This window comes from Oryzias latipes, chromosome 14 (genome assembly GCF_053564925.1).
Source record: "Oryzias latipes strain Hd-rR chromosome 14, Olatipes_Hd-rR_3.1".
Lineage (NCBI taxonomy): Eukaryota > Metazoa > Chordata > Actinopteri > Beloniformes > Adrianichthyidae > Oryzias > Oryzias latipes.
In genome coordinates, this window is record NC_136250.1 from 30,374,204 (window position 1) to 30,392,310 (window position 18,107).

The window sequence follows — 18,107 nt, forward strand, 5'->3', positions numbered from 1 at the left end:
AACAATATTAAGGACTATATCACCAACTTCTATAAAAATCTTTACACTACTCAATATTCAAATCAAAACACACTTTTATTTGAAAGGTTAATCTATGATAAAGTCCCTAAAATAGACAAGACATTTAGAGATCTCATGGAATCTGAACTTACTATAGATGAGCTTGATAAAGCTGTTTCCCAGATGGCCAGTGGTAAATCACCTGGACCTGATGGAATTACAGCTGAGTTCTACAAACACTTTTGGACTGACATCAGAGAAATGTTGTTTGAGGCATTCAATGAATGCATCGACGAACAGATGTTGTCACCTACAATGAAAAGAGGCATTATTTCCCTTTTACCCAAACCAGGCAAAGATGTGTTATTAATTGATAATTGGAGACCAATCACACTTCTTTGTTGTGACTATAAAATACTAGCACATATCTATGCTAACAGACTGAAATCAGGAATATCTCAGATCATAGACGAATCACAATCAGCATTTATTAAGGGGAGACATATTCACCACCACACTCGCTTAATCTTAGATATATTAGATTACAATCAAATTATTCCTCAGGATAGTCTTATCCTTTATTTGGATTTTTTTAAGGCCTTCGACTCATTAGAACACGCCTTTTTGTTTAATGCCTTGAAAACCTTTGGCTTTGAATCAAAATTTTGTAACATAATTAAAATGTTCTACAAAGACATAAGTAGCAACATTGCCATCAACCGAGGTTTCTCAAACAATTTTCCTGTTAATAGAGGTGTTCGCCAAGGATGTCCAATTAGCCCGCTGTTGTTCATAATTTCAGCAGAATTACTAGCTATCTTTCTTAAATATTCTCCAGATTTTGAGGGTATTAACATTTTCGACAGGGAATTTAAAATTAGTCAATTTGCTGATGACACAGCTTTATTTTTAAAGAATAAAAATATGGTACCTGTTGTTATCAATAAAATACTTTTGTTTTCAAGAGCCTGTGGCCTTACCCTAAATCTCAAAAAATGTGAAATCTTACCTATACATACCTGCAATCAAAGTATTATTGAAAACATACCTGTAAAAAGTGAAGTGAAATATCTTGGTCTAATAATAACAAAAAATAGTAATGATAGAGAAAGTGTAAATATCACTCCCAGACTAAAAACAATACAGAAAACTTTAAATCAATGGTTGGGACGTGGTCTATCAATATTTGGCCGCATTCTATTATCCAAACCGGAAGGTTTTTCAAGACTTGTGTATCCCTGTCACTCATTATATACATCCCCAAAGAACATCAAGTTGTCTAATTCTATTCTCTTTAAATTTATTTGGAAAAATAAGACTCACTATATACGAAAATCACAATTGGTCAGAGATTATAAAAATGGCGGTTTAAAAGCTTTAGATGTTGAATCACAGATTGTAGCGTTTAGAATGAAATGGTTAAAAGGCTGTATTTCCCAGCCTCATTCTGTGTGGTATCATATCCCAAACAAACTCTTCGGTAAGGTCGGGGGACTGGAGTTTTTGCTGAAGTGTGATTATAATATTTCAAAAGTACCAATAAAACTATCAAACTTTTACAAACAAGCCTTATAATTTGGGAAGATGCTTTTCAACCATAACTTCTCCCCTCACAACACTGTTTTATGGAACAACAGATTTATAACTGTAAACAAGAAATCCTTGTTTATGTCTGAATGGTATGATAATGGTGTGTATTTTGTCCATGACTTGATGCGTACTGATGGAAGGCTGTTATCATACTATGAGTTTGTAACCAAATACAAGATTAAGGATTCTAGTAACTGTTATAACAAAGTCTGTAAAGCAATTCCCATACCTCTACTTAATCTCATTTAAAACATACTACAATACAATGAAATCAAACCACAACTTTCGGAGCTGAAAATTAATAATATTCCCCTAAAAGAAAAAAAATGCAACAATAAATTAATAACTCTAACCTTTAAACAATTAATTTTCTGCAACTTTAGTATAAACAATAGATGCGATTTAGAAACCACCCAAATGAACAAATCTTTTTCTTTATACACAAAGTACCCACTTCCTCCTAAAATGAAAGAAACGCATTTTAAAATAATATCTAAAATTTACCCTGTTGGAGATTTTTTACATAAAAGATTCAAATTTGAATCGGAACCATGCATATTCTGTTCATCTGAAACTGAAACATTAGAACATCTGTTTTACAGTTGCAACCAGGTTAAAATATTTTGGTCTGATATACACAATTGGTTGTCACTCAAAATTTTTTTTTCCTTATATGATGTTCTTTTCTATATGGAAAATCTGGACCCGGGAATTTCTGATGTCATTAATGTTGTTATTATTTTATGCAAACATTTCATTCATTTGTGTAAATGGAAAAATACATGCCCTTTATTTAGTATTTTTTTGAATTATTTTTCTGATTATTATAAGTGTCTTAAATGCATTCCTAACAAAAACAAGAAAACTACAGTCATTTATCAAAATATATCAAAAGTATTATTATTTTGAATTGTTTTGGCCTTGCCTTTGCCTATTATTTCATTTTTGTTTCTTTTTCTTTCTATATGTGCATTTATAACGTTTGTTCACCCTAATTTGGTTTGTATATGAGCATCTATAAAAAAAAAAAAAAGGCACACACATTGTTAAAAATATTACTATTTTTCGTTTTTTCAGTCTTATATGTGTGTTTGATATTAACAATTGTTTATTGTGCAAGTAAGTGACTGTGAATGTCTGTTAATTGAAAAATGTACAATAAAGTTTGTTTAAAAAAAAAAAAAAAAAAAAAAAGCCCCTCCCTTACCAGTTGGAGTGAGCGGTCTAAGCTGGTGAGTCGCGTTTTCTGCAGTCTCCCAATATTTTTAGTTAGCTGTTAAAATAAACGGGTATAAGTTTCTTAAATATGTTTAAAAATGGATGCAGTTGACAAGAAACTGCTCTCGAATAATTTACATTTACTTTTAACTATATTTTTATGTGGTTTTTGGTGCCGGTTTTGATCGCGCTCTTTTTCCTTTGATCAGGGAGCTGCAGTTGTGATGTCCACTGATGCTATTTTCTTTTGCGCTGTTTTAAAGGTTGGTTTCCGCCATTTTGTCTTATTCTGTTTAACAATGTTTTATTTTAAATGCTGTATTTACCAAATGTGTGTTTTCTTTTTGTTTTATTATTGTATGGCATTGTGTCTGAGTATATTTTATTCTGAAAATTGTACATTTATTGAACTTTTTGGATGAATGTAAACAACCAGTTGGAGTGAGCGGTCTAAGCTGGGAGCTGCAGTTGTGATGTCCACTGATGCTATTTTCTTTTGCGCTGTTTTAAAGAATTAAAGACGCAGTGACCAGAGTCGAGTCTCCCCCTCCTCATTGTGCATCGGCGACCGAACTGAACCTGTTACATAAAACTGGTGCCGTGACCCGGATCCCTTGATCAGCCGCCGCCGATCGCCGAGGTTCTGCTGTGTGCTCGTGACACCCGGAGTTCAAGTTGGTTGACAAGTGGGTCTGTGGACTTCAGTCGTGGTCGCCATTTTAGCAAGTCATTTTGAGTAGACAAAGTTTGAACTACATAACCTTTTGTGAATAGTATTAAGAAAAGACATATTTGTGATTTGTGAATTTTGTTTCTGTTCATCATATTGCATTATACATTTTATATTTAGTTTTGGTCTTTAAGTTATGGCAGACGACAGCCAGGAAAAGTTTGTGTTTTCACCTACTGTTGGAAGGGGAAGAGGTTTATTTAGTCTTGGGAAAACCTCTGTCAGTGACACTCCAGGGGCTATAACGAAAAACCTGTTTGGACTAGATGATGTTCATGAGAAACACAAACCAATGTATTCTACACCCACTGATTCCAGTGAGAGTACCACAAATCAGTTACGTGAACTTATTGGTGAATTAGGAAATCAAATAGGCGAGTCCATTGCTGGCCGCCTTATGGCCAATCAGCCATCTTTCAGCTCACAGTCCCCTCACACCAAGCCATCTAGAACTGAGATGCTTAATGCAACCGCTGACCTCTCAAAAGTGAGTCTGATTGTTAAACCTGATGTCAAAGATCCTCCCATGTATCGTGGTGACAGCACAGACAAGTACTCCATTCAGGAGTGGATTGAAATTGTGGAAGCATACATGCACAAAAGAAATCTCCCCCAGAGTGAACAAGCAGAGGAGGTTTTAAGCCATCTTCTTGGTAGAGCAAAGAGCATTGTTAAAGTGGGGTTGAAAAGTAGCACCGCTAGCAGCACCCCAGTGACACCAGAGACAATATACATAATTTTGAGACGCTACTTCAGTGAGACTCCAGGTTCTTGTCTACCATTGGCTGATTTTTATGCCACTCAGCCAACAGTTAAAGAAACACCAGTGGACTACTGGGTCAGGCTGAACACAGCTGCTGAAGTGGCCGACAGACACCTAAAATGCCAAGGTGGTAGGATGGATAACATGGACTCAGAAATTGCCATGATGTTTATCAGAAATTGTCCAGATCCCAACCTCGCTTGTGTGTTCAAGTGTAAGCCCATAAGTAAATGGTCTCTTACTGAAGTGCAAGAGGCAATTGATGAACACCAGAGGGAGTACCAAGCTAAAAGGTCAGTCACAACTTTGCCCAAAGCACATGCCCTCCACGTAGCTACTGCTGTAACAGCCAGCGAGACCCTTGAATGTAACGCAGAGTACACTAGTGTTAACACAGCCAAGTTATCTAATCCCACAAAGTCAAATGAAGCTGTTTCAGAGTCAAGTGCACTGCAGAGAGTTCTTACCATGTTGGAAAGAGTGCTGGAACGGACAAGTCAGCCCACCCCTTCTACTGCTAGGCTGCAACCTGCCCCATTTACCCGCGATGCCCCCTGCCGAGTTTGTGGACACAGCTCACATTCGACACGTACTCACTGTATGAGGGAGAAAAGGTGCTTGGGCTGCTTAGAAGTTGGGCACCAAAGAAAAGACTGTTCAAAGCTTCCCACAGCCCAGTTGAGCAATACTCAGTGTCAGGGAAACTAATGTACTCACACCTTGGAGGGGACAGTGTGAGTGTTAATGATGAAGCCCTCAAACTCGATGATGATGCACAATCTATTTATTCTGAGTGTGTTCAGACATCACCACCTAACACAACTGTACTGTTCCAAAACATTGCCAGGCTCGGGAAAGCTGACAGCTTATTCTACACAAATGCACTGGTGGAGGATGTGGTCTCCCTTGAAGTTTTGCTTGACACAGGCTCAATGTCATGTACTATGAGTGAAGAGGCCGAACGACTGTTAAGCAGTGCTGGCTCAGTGCCCACATCCCATGACATCTGCCCTGATGTTGTGCTTGTTGGCTGTGGTGGAGTCAAAGTCAAGCCCAAATGCATTTATGACTTAAAGATGGAAGTGTACGGCTGTACCTTTCAGGTCCCAACCCTAGTCGTCCCTGGACAGCGAGACCAGATGATCTTGGGGACGAATGTCATTAAACACCTCCTTAAACACTTTAAACAGAGTCCACAGTTTTGGCAGGTCTTGAATAAGCCAGAGTCAACAGATGTGCCTGAGATAATACAATTCCTCAACATGTTGTCTGGCATTAACAGGTGGAGAGGTGAAACCATCCCTGATGTTATTGGGACAGCTAGGTTGACCCAATCTGTGACTTTACTACCAAAGCAGGAACATCTCGTGTGGAGCAAGTTGCCAGCCACCTCAGCCATTTCTGAAGGCAGTGCTGTTCTGGTTGAAACGTCAAAAGGATTGGGCCATAAAAATGATGTGATCGTTTGTAGGTCTGTAGCAACCATGAATGGTGAGAGATGGATCCCAGTCAGGGTGCTAAACACGTCCAGCAAAGCAGTCACCCTCCGGCGCAATACGAAGTTGGCAAAGGTGTCAGCCTGCATTGCTGTAGAAGATTTGGATGAGGCCCCCAACTTAAATGCAATTAAGGTGCAAAATCAGATCATGCACAGTGAACCTGCAGACCATGCCCAAGGCCCTGCCCCAACAGATTACCAAGAGGCCTTAAACAAGCTTGGACTCGGAAGCTTGGACATTGATTCCTGTGAGGTGTCCCACTACTGGAAAGGTCAGCTCCTGCAGCTGCTTCAGAAGTATGAAGATGTCTTCTCAAAGACCAAGCTTGACTGTGGGTCAGCTAAGGACATAGTTCATAGGATTCACCTGTCTGACTCCAGACCCTTCAGGCTGCCATACCGCCGTGTTCCACCAGGGCAATACCATAAACTAAGGCAAGTGCTAACGGAGATGGAAGAACTTGAGATCATCCGTAAGTCAAAAAGTGAGTGGGCGTCGCCACTGGTCCCTGTCTGGAAGAAGAATGGAGATCTCAGGATTTGCGTGGATTACCGCTGGTTGAATGCTCGCACAATAAAAGATGCTCATCCTTTACCACACCAAGCAGACTGTCTTGCAGCTTTGGGAGGAAACGCCATATTCTGTGCCATGGACCTTACTTCCGGCTTCTACAATATTGCCATGGCTGAAGAGGACAAGAAGCTAACGGCCTTTACAACGCCTATGGGGCTTTATGAGTTCAACAGACTACCACAAGGACTGTGCAATAGCCCAGCAAGTTTTATGCGCCTCATGATGAACATATTTGGCGACCAAAACTTCCTAACACTCCTCTGCTATCTGGATGATGTGCTGGTCTACGCACCTAATGAGGGAGAGGCCCTGAGAAGACTCGAAATGGTCTTTGGCAGATTAAGAGCCCATGGATTGAAGTTGGCCCCTAAAAAATGTCAGCTGCTAAGAAGGAGTGTTAAATTTCTCGGACATGTTGTGGACAGCAAGGGAGTTTCAACAGACCCCGACAAGGTCAAAGCCATAACGGCGATGACTGTGATTGACCTCATGATGGAGGACGGAATAACACCTTCCCAAAAGAAAATCAAGTCATTCTTAGGCATGGTCATGTACTATCAGCAGTTCATTCAAGGCTGTTCCAGCATAGCCAGACCCCTTTTTGCACTCACAGCTGCTCCAAAGGGACGGAAAGGAAATTCACGTGGCGTTGCTGCTTTCAGAAAGTTACATGCCAATGACTGGAAACAAGAACACAGTGACTCGTTTGAGCGCCTTAAGTCAGCACTTCTGGAATCTGTCATCCTTGCTCACCCTGACTTCAATCGCCCATTCATCCTTTCAACAGATGCCTCAACTGATGGACTGGGTGCTGTGCTGTCACAAGTTCAAGAAGGTGAGACAAAAGCACGACCAGTGGCTTTTGCCAGTAAAGCTCTTACCCGTGCTCAAAGCAAATACCCAGCCCACCGTTTGGAGTTTTTGGCACTCAAGTGGTCAGTTTGCGATAAATTTAGCCACTGGCTGAGAGGGAATCCATTTACAGTATGGACAGATAATAACCCCCTAACATATATCCTCACCAAACCCAAACTTGATGCCTGTGAGCAAAGATGGGTATCAAAGTTGTCACCTTACAGCTTCAACATCAAGTACATACCAGGCAGTAAGAACGTAGTCGCTGACGCCTTGAGCCGGCAGCCTTTCATCAAAGGCCGTGTCTCTCACAGGCTGACAATGGAGCCCTATGAAGCCCTGTTGGAGGAGTCTCAGCAAGTACAGGAGGACACAGTTCAGGAGCTTTTTAGGGCCAGCGCCAACCATCAAGAGGTCGAGTACTTTCAGTCTTCCCAACATTCAGAGAACATGTCAATGAGTGAAGATGATGTATCTGCTGTCCTGTCAGGGCATGTAGAATGGGCACATGGTCCTGAGCAAAGAGTAATCACCTGGCTCGTTCAAGACCTGGAGCAACTTGTGCCAAGTGGTCAAGTTCCCTTACCTGTGTTTTCTCTCAAAGACCTTCAGGAGGCGCAGCAAAATGACACCACAATAGCTGCTGTTGTCACATTTGTCATGCGAGGTAGACGTCCATCACGGAGAGAAAAGTGCAGTTTATCTCCTAGAGCCCTGAAACTCCTGAAACAGTGGGACAAACTCAAAATACTCGATAACATCCTGTACAGGGTATGTAAGGACTTGACAACTGGAAGAAAGCGACACCAGTATGTAACACCTGTGTCTCTGGTTGGTCAAGTGCTTCAGGGTGTGCACGACAAAGCAGGACACCAAGGCCAAAGTCGGACATTACACTTAGCTAGACAGCGATTCTTTTGGCTCGGCATGGAGCAAGGTGTGCGCGAGTATGTAAAATGCTGCAAGCGTTGTGTGGTGAGCAAGACTCCTGAGCCTGAGGGGCGAGCTCCCCTTGAAAGCATAAAGACCACAAGTCCCTTAGAACTGGTGTGCCTCGACTTTTGGTCCGCAGAAGATCCGAAGGGTCGGTGTGTAGACATCTTAGTGGTAACCGATCATTTTACCAAAATGGCCCACGCCTTTCAGTGTTCCAATCAGTCAGCAAAGCAGGTGGCCCGGCAGTTGTGGGACAGATACTTTTGTGTCTATGGCTTCCCACAAAGAATCCATTCAGACCAGGGTGCAAACTTCGAGAGTGAGTTGATTCAGGAGTTGTTGCAGGTAGCAGGAGTCAAGAAATCAAGGACCACACCATATCATCCCATGGGTAATGGCCAAACCGAAAGGTTGAATAGAACCTTAGGCAGTATGATCAGAGCCTTACCACCCCGAGACAAAAGCAAGTGGCCTCAGATGTTGCAAACACTGACGTTTGCCTACAACTGCACTGTCCATGAGTCAACCGGTTACGCACCCTTCTATCTCATGTTTGGTCGGATTCCCAGGCTCCCAGTGGACGTCATGTTTCACCATGTGGAAAGAAATGACGAGATAACGGATTATAACAACTACGTTGAAAGAATCAGGGAGAACCTTAAAGAAGCTCTTGCCGTGGCCCAGGCTAACACCGTCACCAGCCAGCAACGTCAGGCCCGTCTATACAACATGAGAACCAAAGGCACAGACATTGATGAGGGAGACCATGTTCTCTTGGCAAACAAGTGTGTGCGTGGCAAAAGGAAGCTAGCCGATAAGTGGTGCTCCACCATTTATACCGTTGTGTCCAGAGACTCCAAGTGTTACATTTACCGGATCAGGAACACAGCCACTGGACAGGAGAAAGTTGTCCACCGTAACTTGCTCCTATTGGTGAACTTCCTGCCAATTGAGTTGGATCAAGAGCAAGGGTCGGTGTCTTCATTCAGTACCACTCCAGATTTGAGTGATATAAACAGTGCTGATCAGGATGTTTCAGTTGTGAACTCAGAATGTGATGAGTTGGACCGGACAGCCGACTGGGTGGCAAATACTGTGCCTTTGGATCCTGCAGACCATCGTGAAGTTGAGAGCTGTGGCATGGACTGTCAATCAGATGGGATTAGTGTTGAGAGTCTTGTGGAGAGCAATAAAAACTGCTCCAAATGCCCAGGTTCAGAGTTCCCACATGGACAGTTGGAAACCAATGGAGAAGCAGTTGCTACAAGACAGGATGATAGGCTCCAAAATGATACAGTAAACCACATCATAACCAGGGCTGGCAGGATTGTCAAACCAGTTAACAGACTGATACAAAACATGACACAGAAAAAAGATACACAAGCACGAGAAGTGTTCTCTGGATTTGTAAGAAGTTTATTTTTGTAAGGTAAATGAAAAGGTCTGAGTCACTGTAGATACTGCATATTGTAAATTTGATTACGTATTTTGGGAAAGTAACAGCCACTGATTTACCTTTTGTGGAGTTGTGTTTACGGCACTACTTTGTTGCAAGTGTACATTGTGAAGTTTGGCCAGCTTTACAGTGTTGCTTTTCTTTTATAGAGGAAGACATATATGTCGCAGTAGTATAAGGAGTCATTATTTCTGTTGGCAAAAAATCTTACTTATTGTCCAGTTTGATGAATATGCAACGGTTTTGAGAAGTTCAGAGGGGAGTATGTAGCAAATTGATTTTTTTTAATGAACATTCTCAAACCTTCAGTGATTATTTAATTTTGAAAGTATTTTATTTTGAGTTAGCACGTTATATAAATATTTGGTTAATCTCATTATTTCACAAGAAAAATGTGTTCCACATGGTTACCTGTTGCGCAGGGAAGGCAATTAGTGGGACACACCCTGCCTTCACCATGCGGCCGCTGCCCCTCCCTTACCAGTTGGAGTGAGCGGTCTAAGCTGGTGAGTCGCGTTTTCTGCAGTCTCCCAATATTTTTAGTTAGCTGTTAAAATAAACGGGTATAAGTTTCTTAAATATGTTTAAAAATGGATGCAGTTGACAAGAAACTGCTCTCGAATAATTTACATTTACTTTTAACTATATTTTTATGTGGTTTTTGGTGCCGGTTTTGATCGCGCTCTTTTTCCTTTGATCAGGGAGCTGCAGTTGTGATGTCCACTGATGCTATTTTCTTTTGCGCTGTTTTAAAGGTTGGTTTCCGCCATTTTGTCTTATTCTGTTTAACAATGTTTTATTTTAAATGCTGTATTTACCAAATGTGTGTTTTCTTTTTGTTTTATTATTGTATGGCATTGTGTCTGAGTATATTTTATTCTGAAAATTGTACATTTATTGAACTTTTTGGATGAATGTAAACAACCAGTTGGAGTGAGCGGTCTAAGCTGGGAGCTGCAGTTGTGATGTCCACTGATGTTATTTTCTTTTGCGCTGTTTTAAAGAATTAAAGACGCAGTGACCAGAGTCGAGTCTCCCCCTCCTCATTGTGCATCGGCGACCGAACTGAACCTGTTACAAGTGCAGCTGCACAGCGGCTAATGCACAGAGCCAAAATGCTGTCGGTAAAGCGGGACAAAGTTCTGCAGAACCGCCCAGCAATAGATTCTAGTTCAGAGATCTGTTGGATCAGAGTGATGCTTTGAATCTCTGTTTTTCCTTGGTTTTGTGCTTTTCATTCCTTTATGTTTTATGACTGAATTATGTTCTCCTTGTTCTTCCTGTGTCCAGCACTTTGGGCCTCCTAAATAAAGAATGAATGACAGTAATTGGTTTGAAAACAGATGATGATGATGAGGATGATGATGATGATGACAGCTAAAGATCCACATTCAGACTAAACTGTTGTACAAAATACAGATTTTTTTTTAAAATGAGGTTCAAACTCCAAAAGTATTAAGAAAGCAAGAAGCAAAATAAAACATGGTCAATAGCCTTTAATTAACCCTTGTGCTATCTTAGATGACCCCTCCCCCTCCATTGAGGTGTTCTCCCTACCATGACAAAGGTGGATAAAGATGGAAAGATTTCATCTAATCCATGGACACCAGTGAAGATCACAAATCATTGAAGAACAAAAGGTTCAGAGCACTGTCTAGTGGGTCTAGATCAGTGTTTTTCAACCTTTTTTGAGCCAAGGCACACTTTAACCTTGACAAAAATCCCGCGGCACACCACCATCCAAAAAAAAAAAAAGCAGAAATTCATGGTCTGTATTGATCGGCAATCTCACGTGGATTTTTGTGATAAATGTGGCAGAAAAAGTAGGAAGTTGTGGCTGTTTTTTTCTAAGAGATGAAATAAAAGTTAAATTAGAAAAATTTAGAAACTGTTTGTTTGTTTGTTGTGGTTTCAAGACGTTTCACAAGGACAACTCATTGTGCGCTGGGACACTGTCCCTTTAAGCCAATGCATCATGGGAGATGTAGTGTTAAATCTGCCGAAAAGGGGCAGAAAGACTCGCGTCTCTGAGCTTCATTGTTTTGTTCACTTGTTCCACGGTCTGACACCGGACTCTGTGGAAAGCTACACCGCTAAAGACGAACTTTAGCTGGTATTTTTGTTAGAACTGAGCGACTTTATCAGCAGAATTAATAACAAGGAAGTGAAGACTTTAAGCACTTCTGATTGGTCAGACTGATGACATGTGATTAAGCCTTCAAGAATGATTGGCGGAGACAGGTAAAGGTGCGGGACTTTTCCTGACAGTTATAGCTGCAGCTAAATCGCGGTACTGTCATTCTCATCAAAATGTCTTTAATAGAATTAAATAAACACAAAGAAAAAGTAATTTTAAGATCTCTTTTATTCCTAACTCCTCAGTGTTTTATCAGGGCCTATTTGGATGAACAAAGAGCTGATTTCCTGGAGATGGAAAATGTTTTTAGATCAGTCAGTGAATGAGGGCAATTTCTCCACGGCACACTTGACCATCTCCCAAGTGTGCCGTGGGAGATGGTTGAAAAACACTGGTCTAGATGACCCAACTCCCAATGTTAAAGTGCCTAGGATAGAACAAGGGTTACAAGAGTGTAAGGAGAACAGTGTGGAAAACCCTTTTAGTCATTAAAAAATGTGTTTATTGGTTTATTTTAAACAATAAAAACAAAGAAAAAAAGAGCATAAAATAAAAAAATATGCACAAATACAGCTTTTTAAACATTTTAATTAATAAAAAATAAAATTGGAAAATAAAGAAAAGTCAATGTCATCTTTGTAGTTAATCTAATTTAGTCTTTTATTTGTCTTTTACTTTGTTTTTAATGTCTTTTACTTTTTCTCTGGTTAGTCTCATTTTATGTAACCCTTGTTCTATCCTAGGCACTTTAACATTGGGAGGTGGGTCATCTAGACCCACTAGACAGTGCTCTGAACCTTTTTTCTTCAATGACTTGTGATCTTCACTGGTGTCCATGGATTACATGAAATCTTTCCACCTTTATCCACCTTTGTCATGGTAGGGAGAACACGTCACTTTGTGGTTTTTGTCTGAGAAAAGCGCTATAGAAATAAACATTTACTCACATTTACAGTAAACACAAAAAAGACAAAATTAAATATAATAATTTACTAGGAGTTTGATTAATTGCTTGTGAGTGAATCCAACTCCTGTTATGCTTTACTTAAAGTTTACATAGTTATTATAAGTCAATTCTTAATATATATTTGAAGTTTTTTGATGAGTCCAAGTGCAGATGATTTATCAAAAACATTTTTACATAATTCCAGAATGAAAGAAAAATAAAGCAAACATTTCCTTGTCACTTATAACATGATTTATTTAATTATAGTATTTATTGTTTTTCTCTTGCAGACTGTTTTTCTGTTATAATTTGTGTTTGTTAGTTTTCCCTTAGTTCATTTTTTTTTTTTTTTTTTCCCTTAGTTCTAACATTTGCCCTGCAGGTTGGCTGTGACTCCGCCCACTCATCTGTGGATCCTGTGGAGCAGTCACAGCTGCCTGCACTAAACATTGATTCCATGGATTTTTACACAAGTTGAGATTATCTGCCATGGCTCCTTGAACCACTGCTTCGGTGGGTTGGAGTAGAGTCTTTGACCGGCCAATCGGAAACAAGCAGAGCAGAACTTGAAGAAAGAAAGTTCTGAGTTTGGAAGAGTGGGAGGAAGAGAATTCCTGTGTAGGTACCGGATGTTCTCGGGTTGCCGGATGTTCTCGGGGTCCTTCAGGGTCCTTCCAATGAGTTCTATCACTAGAGGAGACATCACGTGGTTCCTCATGGGAGGAGAGCACCGCCATCTTGGTGAGGTCAAGTTTTGAAGACCAAACCACTTTTATAACATTTAATAAAGAGCTCTGTTTTTGCTTTCAATCACTTCATTATATGAAAAAGAAGAATGGCTTGAAATTGCTTAGTTTTGTTCAGAAATAAAAACTTCACGAGTACCCCTAACTTAACTAGTATTAGACTACTTAGATTTTTTCTATGTTCCTTTATTTTATTTTACTTATGTTTTTATTTATTTGTGTGTTATGTTCATTGTTTCTTTTTTTCCCCTCTATTCTTTATTTTCTATGTCAATATGTTATATTTGGCAATGGTGACTGATCTTCGAGGCAATATTGATTACATCGTTATTGTTCGTTGTTAACGTTAATGTCATTGTTAATGTATGATACCGCAATTGTCAATAAAGTTTTTTAAAAAAACTTAGCGACGTTAACTCATTGGTCGTGGCAACTTACAGCCAATCAAATAGTGTGACGTCATCATTGGTCGAAGGACCCCGAAGGACCCCGAGAACATCCGGCAACCCGAGAACATCCGGTACCCACACCTGCAATGCTGGATGGAAACTGGGGGGAGTTTTTGTTGATGGACAAGAGGAAAATGTGCATTATTGAAAAAAATGAAATAAATATCTAGGAACCAAGAAAGAATAGAATAATTTCATCTGTAAATAATTTTTGTCTAAATTTTGAATTTTTCTAAAATAACAGACAATAATATTAGAAATACATATAATGAGGTTAGTTGTTTTCTGCAGCTTTCCTGCTCTTTTTGGATCTGTTTACCAGTTCTATTTAGATAAATATAACTTTGTGGTCTTTCTTCACATTATTTTTGCTTTCCTTTCATGACTGAAACTAGACTTCGTATCTTGTTTTCTTGCAGGGGTTTTTCTTGCGTGTTTTCTGTCATTTTGTGTTGTGTCAGCATGATCCTGTCCCGCCCTTTTTGTTGTTATTGCTTGTATGAAATGATGCTGACTCACTAACCTACACTAATGCACACACTCCTAAAATAAACAATCTTAAGGAACCAGGGTGCCCCGCTTCAACGGAGCAGTGTCATCGGCGTAGAAAAAGACAGAAATAACAGTTTCCAGCATAAGTGAACTTTGAACGCAAATGAAGTTTAATACAAATCTGCAGCAATTCCAACTTCATGCTGTTTTTTAGCAAACATGATTTTGTGTGTGTTTTAGTAAAGTTGTTACACGTGTGCGCTTTTATGTTAGCAAGAATGTCATTGCTTCACTGTAAATACAGATGAAGGTTTTTGTCTTGAGCTGTTTTCTCTGCCTTGATGGGGTTTTGGCAGCCATGCAACACAGCACGGGTCCAAATCTGTCGCCGCAGGCCAATTCAGTTGACTTTGTGTTTAATATAGTGGGATGGAAAGTGAAGAGCCGTTCTCTCTGAAACCACAAATTCAATCATTCTGAGAGCTTTCTCAAGCCCTCAGAGATGGCAGAAGAGGATGCTGCAGATGGGACTCGTCCTCTATGTGCAGGTCCAGGCAGGATAATGAATAGCTCATTGAATAATTCATACTGAAACAGAAGTCAGAAACATAAGCTAATGTGTTTTTCTGGGTATGATGGATGAGGGAAATCTTGGGTGTGGAGCACAATATTCAGTCTAAATGATTGGAACATGAGGTGAAATGTTAATGTCAGAGGAGCTGCAGCGAGGAGCCGTCTTCTGTCCACAGGCTTGCATCGAGACTTCTGGTGAAATGTGTTCATGTGTCTGTTGGAAAAGCTGCAATCCCTCATGATGCGAAACCAGCTCACTCTGGAGCGCTTCCTTCTTCATCAGCGCTTCTGCAAATATGGCAGATATGCTGTTGTTTCTTAATGAACAAAACCAAACAAACTAACAGAACGTTGGTGTAGAACATTACTAAGTCTCCCTGCTCCCTGTGTGCACCTGCTGCAGATCTTTCGGGTGTTTGAAAGTGTGTTACTGGAGAAACCGATCACATTGCAGGACTTTAATTGGCTGTTCTGGTGACTGAAACAGCCAGTTTGCTTGTTTATGACAGTTACCCTCTGAATTTGTGTATTTTATTTGCTTTTACGTGAAAACGATCTCAGGAAAAACAACAACAGTTTCAAAACGTTTCAAAGGAATAACTTGGAGAGATGCAGAGGAGTCAAGACATGAGTGGAAACTCCCTCTGACTGGTTGAAAATTTTCACTCTTAACTTTTTAAAAGAAGTTGGGGAGTGGAGGCATCATTTTTATGATTCATTTGAGAAATATTAGCTGGAGGTGGTCAACATACAGAGCTGCTTCATGTTGGGTCATTTCAACTCTAATCGCATGAAAAACTGAACTTATCGTGGATAAATCATTTACTTTCAATTTATAACCTCCTTTTCTAACTAAGACGACAAACGAATGACTGCGTCGGTGCTGACCTCCCGCCCGGTTTGCCTCCATCCGTCTGAAGCTATTTGGAGGAGGGGAGAAATGTTTCAAGACGACAACAAGTCCAGAAGGGAGGACTCAACGTCAACACAAACTGAGATGTTAGTTTTAAGAAACAATTATATAAAATATGAGAAATATAAATGCATTCCATCTGTGAGAGGATCCTGGACAACTTAGAATCTAATCTCTGAAGTGCCCACACAACGTTTTGAGAACATTTCTTCAAGACAGATTTCTTGGTCACCTGAACCTGTAGAGGGGGTCGACCCGTACAGCTGTTGTGGGTTTTTGGGTTGCCCAGGTCCATGGGGGGTCATAAGGGGAGTGGCTGTATGTTTGGGTGGGTGTAGGTGTGTCTTGCGTGAAAATTGAACGTACCATTGTCTTGTGTGGTAAGTGTATTGTGAAATATTCGTAAGGCTAATGGAAGTTCACGCACTCATGACGTACAGGTTATTCTGTCGTACTACGTCCTTACGCCACACTATAGTCGTCACTAAGGTGTGAGTGCTGGCTCCTTACTGACAGCGTGAATCCTGCATGCACGGGGTGTGCACGTGATACCTGAGAGTCTGTAGGATGTCCACACAAACTGCACTCTGATTGTTGTTATTTCTCACAGTTAGGCTGCAGCAAGGAGCGTGCACGTATCACGTGAACAGCTCCTTCTGCAGGCTTGGAGGTATGCTGTGGAGCATAAACAAAAGTTGTGCAGAGCCAAAGACGTGAAGTTACCTTCTACAGGTACTTTTTTTTAACTCTGATTTAGCAGTATGGATCACACGACACTCAGAAAGACGACCAGCAGAGCCTCAACAGCTCATAAGTCCCTGTAAGAGCTGCCAGCAGACCGGCGTCATCTCCGTGTTTAGCTTTTTTGCTGCTGCCTCAGACTTTTACTCTACATTTTTCTCAGTTTGCAGTTTGTTAAGATGGTCAAACAGCTGGAAATGGGGATAATGCAGAGACCTGCTGAGCCCACATTTGCATGAACACTGTTAATTTTTTCATTATGACCAATTATAGATCCTGAAGGAGGTTGGAGCTCAGCTGGGTTCATGTCAGCCATGCGGTTTGCTTTATTGTGAGTAATGTGGGCTGTTAGGGAGCGTTTCTTTTTTAAATGATCTGACTGTAATCAATCTGAGAGTGCTACAAAACCAATTAGCTTGTCTGTACGACTGTGGCGCTGAGCCACATAATGATCCTCAGCTGAGGCTGCAGTTTCTCGCCAGGCCACCGACGATCCTGAGCACCAGTGTGTGTGTGTGCGTGTGTGTGCGTCCGTGGAGCCAAGCGAGCTGTGGAGATTGTTAGTAACTGAAAGGCGAGATTGCGCAGCGGTGCAGATGGGCGTCCGCCACACGCCTGAGGCAAACAACTCTGCACAGCGAGGTGTGTCGTTTGTGTCACCAGAGGCGGTGCGCTGAAGGAGAATATAATGATGTCACTGTGAGAGTAGCATCACTTTAACAAACAATAAAGACCAGACATCCAATTTCCTCAGAGCACTAATGAAATTAGAGGCATGTTTAACTTGAGGAAGAAGGAACTTTTATCCTTTTTGCATGTTTTCAATTCAATTTTATTTGTATAGCCCAAAATCACAACAACAGTCGTCTCGATGGGCTTCGAAGTGAAACATGAACTCAAAAGGATCACGAATACAAAGACTTCAATAGGAAAATACTAAAAATGAACTAACAAACTGACTAAGCTATACTGGCATCCCTGCCCTTAGACCCCCCTTCGCGGTAAGGAAAAGCTCCTAAAAAAAAAAACGAATTCCGGAAAAAACTAAGAAACCTCAGGGGTGTCCACATGAAGGAGGGATCCTCCCCCAGGACGGACAGGCGATTTACCAGAACTCTTAGAGAAGAATTTACTTATCTAAATCTACAACTACATATATAAAGTCCAGCAGACGAGCTTCATCCAGCCGTGGTTGTGGGGACAGTCAAAGGCGCGAGTCGAGCCGGAGACAGGAACCACAGCCAGGTGTAGGAGCAGGAGCAGAGACGAGGTAAACAGTCAGGAACTGGAGCACGGATGAAACAACTGGAGTCTGGAAGCACTCCCACTCCCCAGGAGGGGAGAGGAAAAGAGGGACAATACATGAATCACACTGCACCAAACAGAGGCATGGAGAACTAAATGATGAATTATGATCAAGAATAGAGGAGAGGAAGGATAGAAGTAAAAAAGGAAAGAGGACAGAACCCCAGTGCACCATAGTTACCCCA

At 40.9% G+C, this 18,107-nt stretch overlaps 1 long non-coding RNA gene across 1 annotated transcript; it reads left to right on the plus strand.

Moving 5' to 3' along the window:
* The first annotated feature begins 3,360 nt into the window (after positions 1-3,360).
* On the plus strand, positions 3,361-10,646 carry LOC144983719 (uncharacterized). The gene is made up of 2 exons (XR_013647488.1): positions 3,361-3,494; positions 10,043-10,646. It is a non-coding gene; the product is annotated as an uncharacterized LOC144983719 (long non-coding RNA).
* Positions 10,647-18,107: the final 7,461 nt, after the last annotated feature.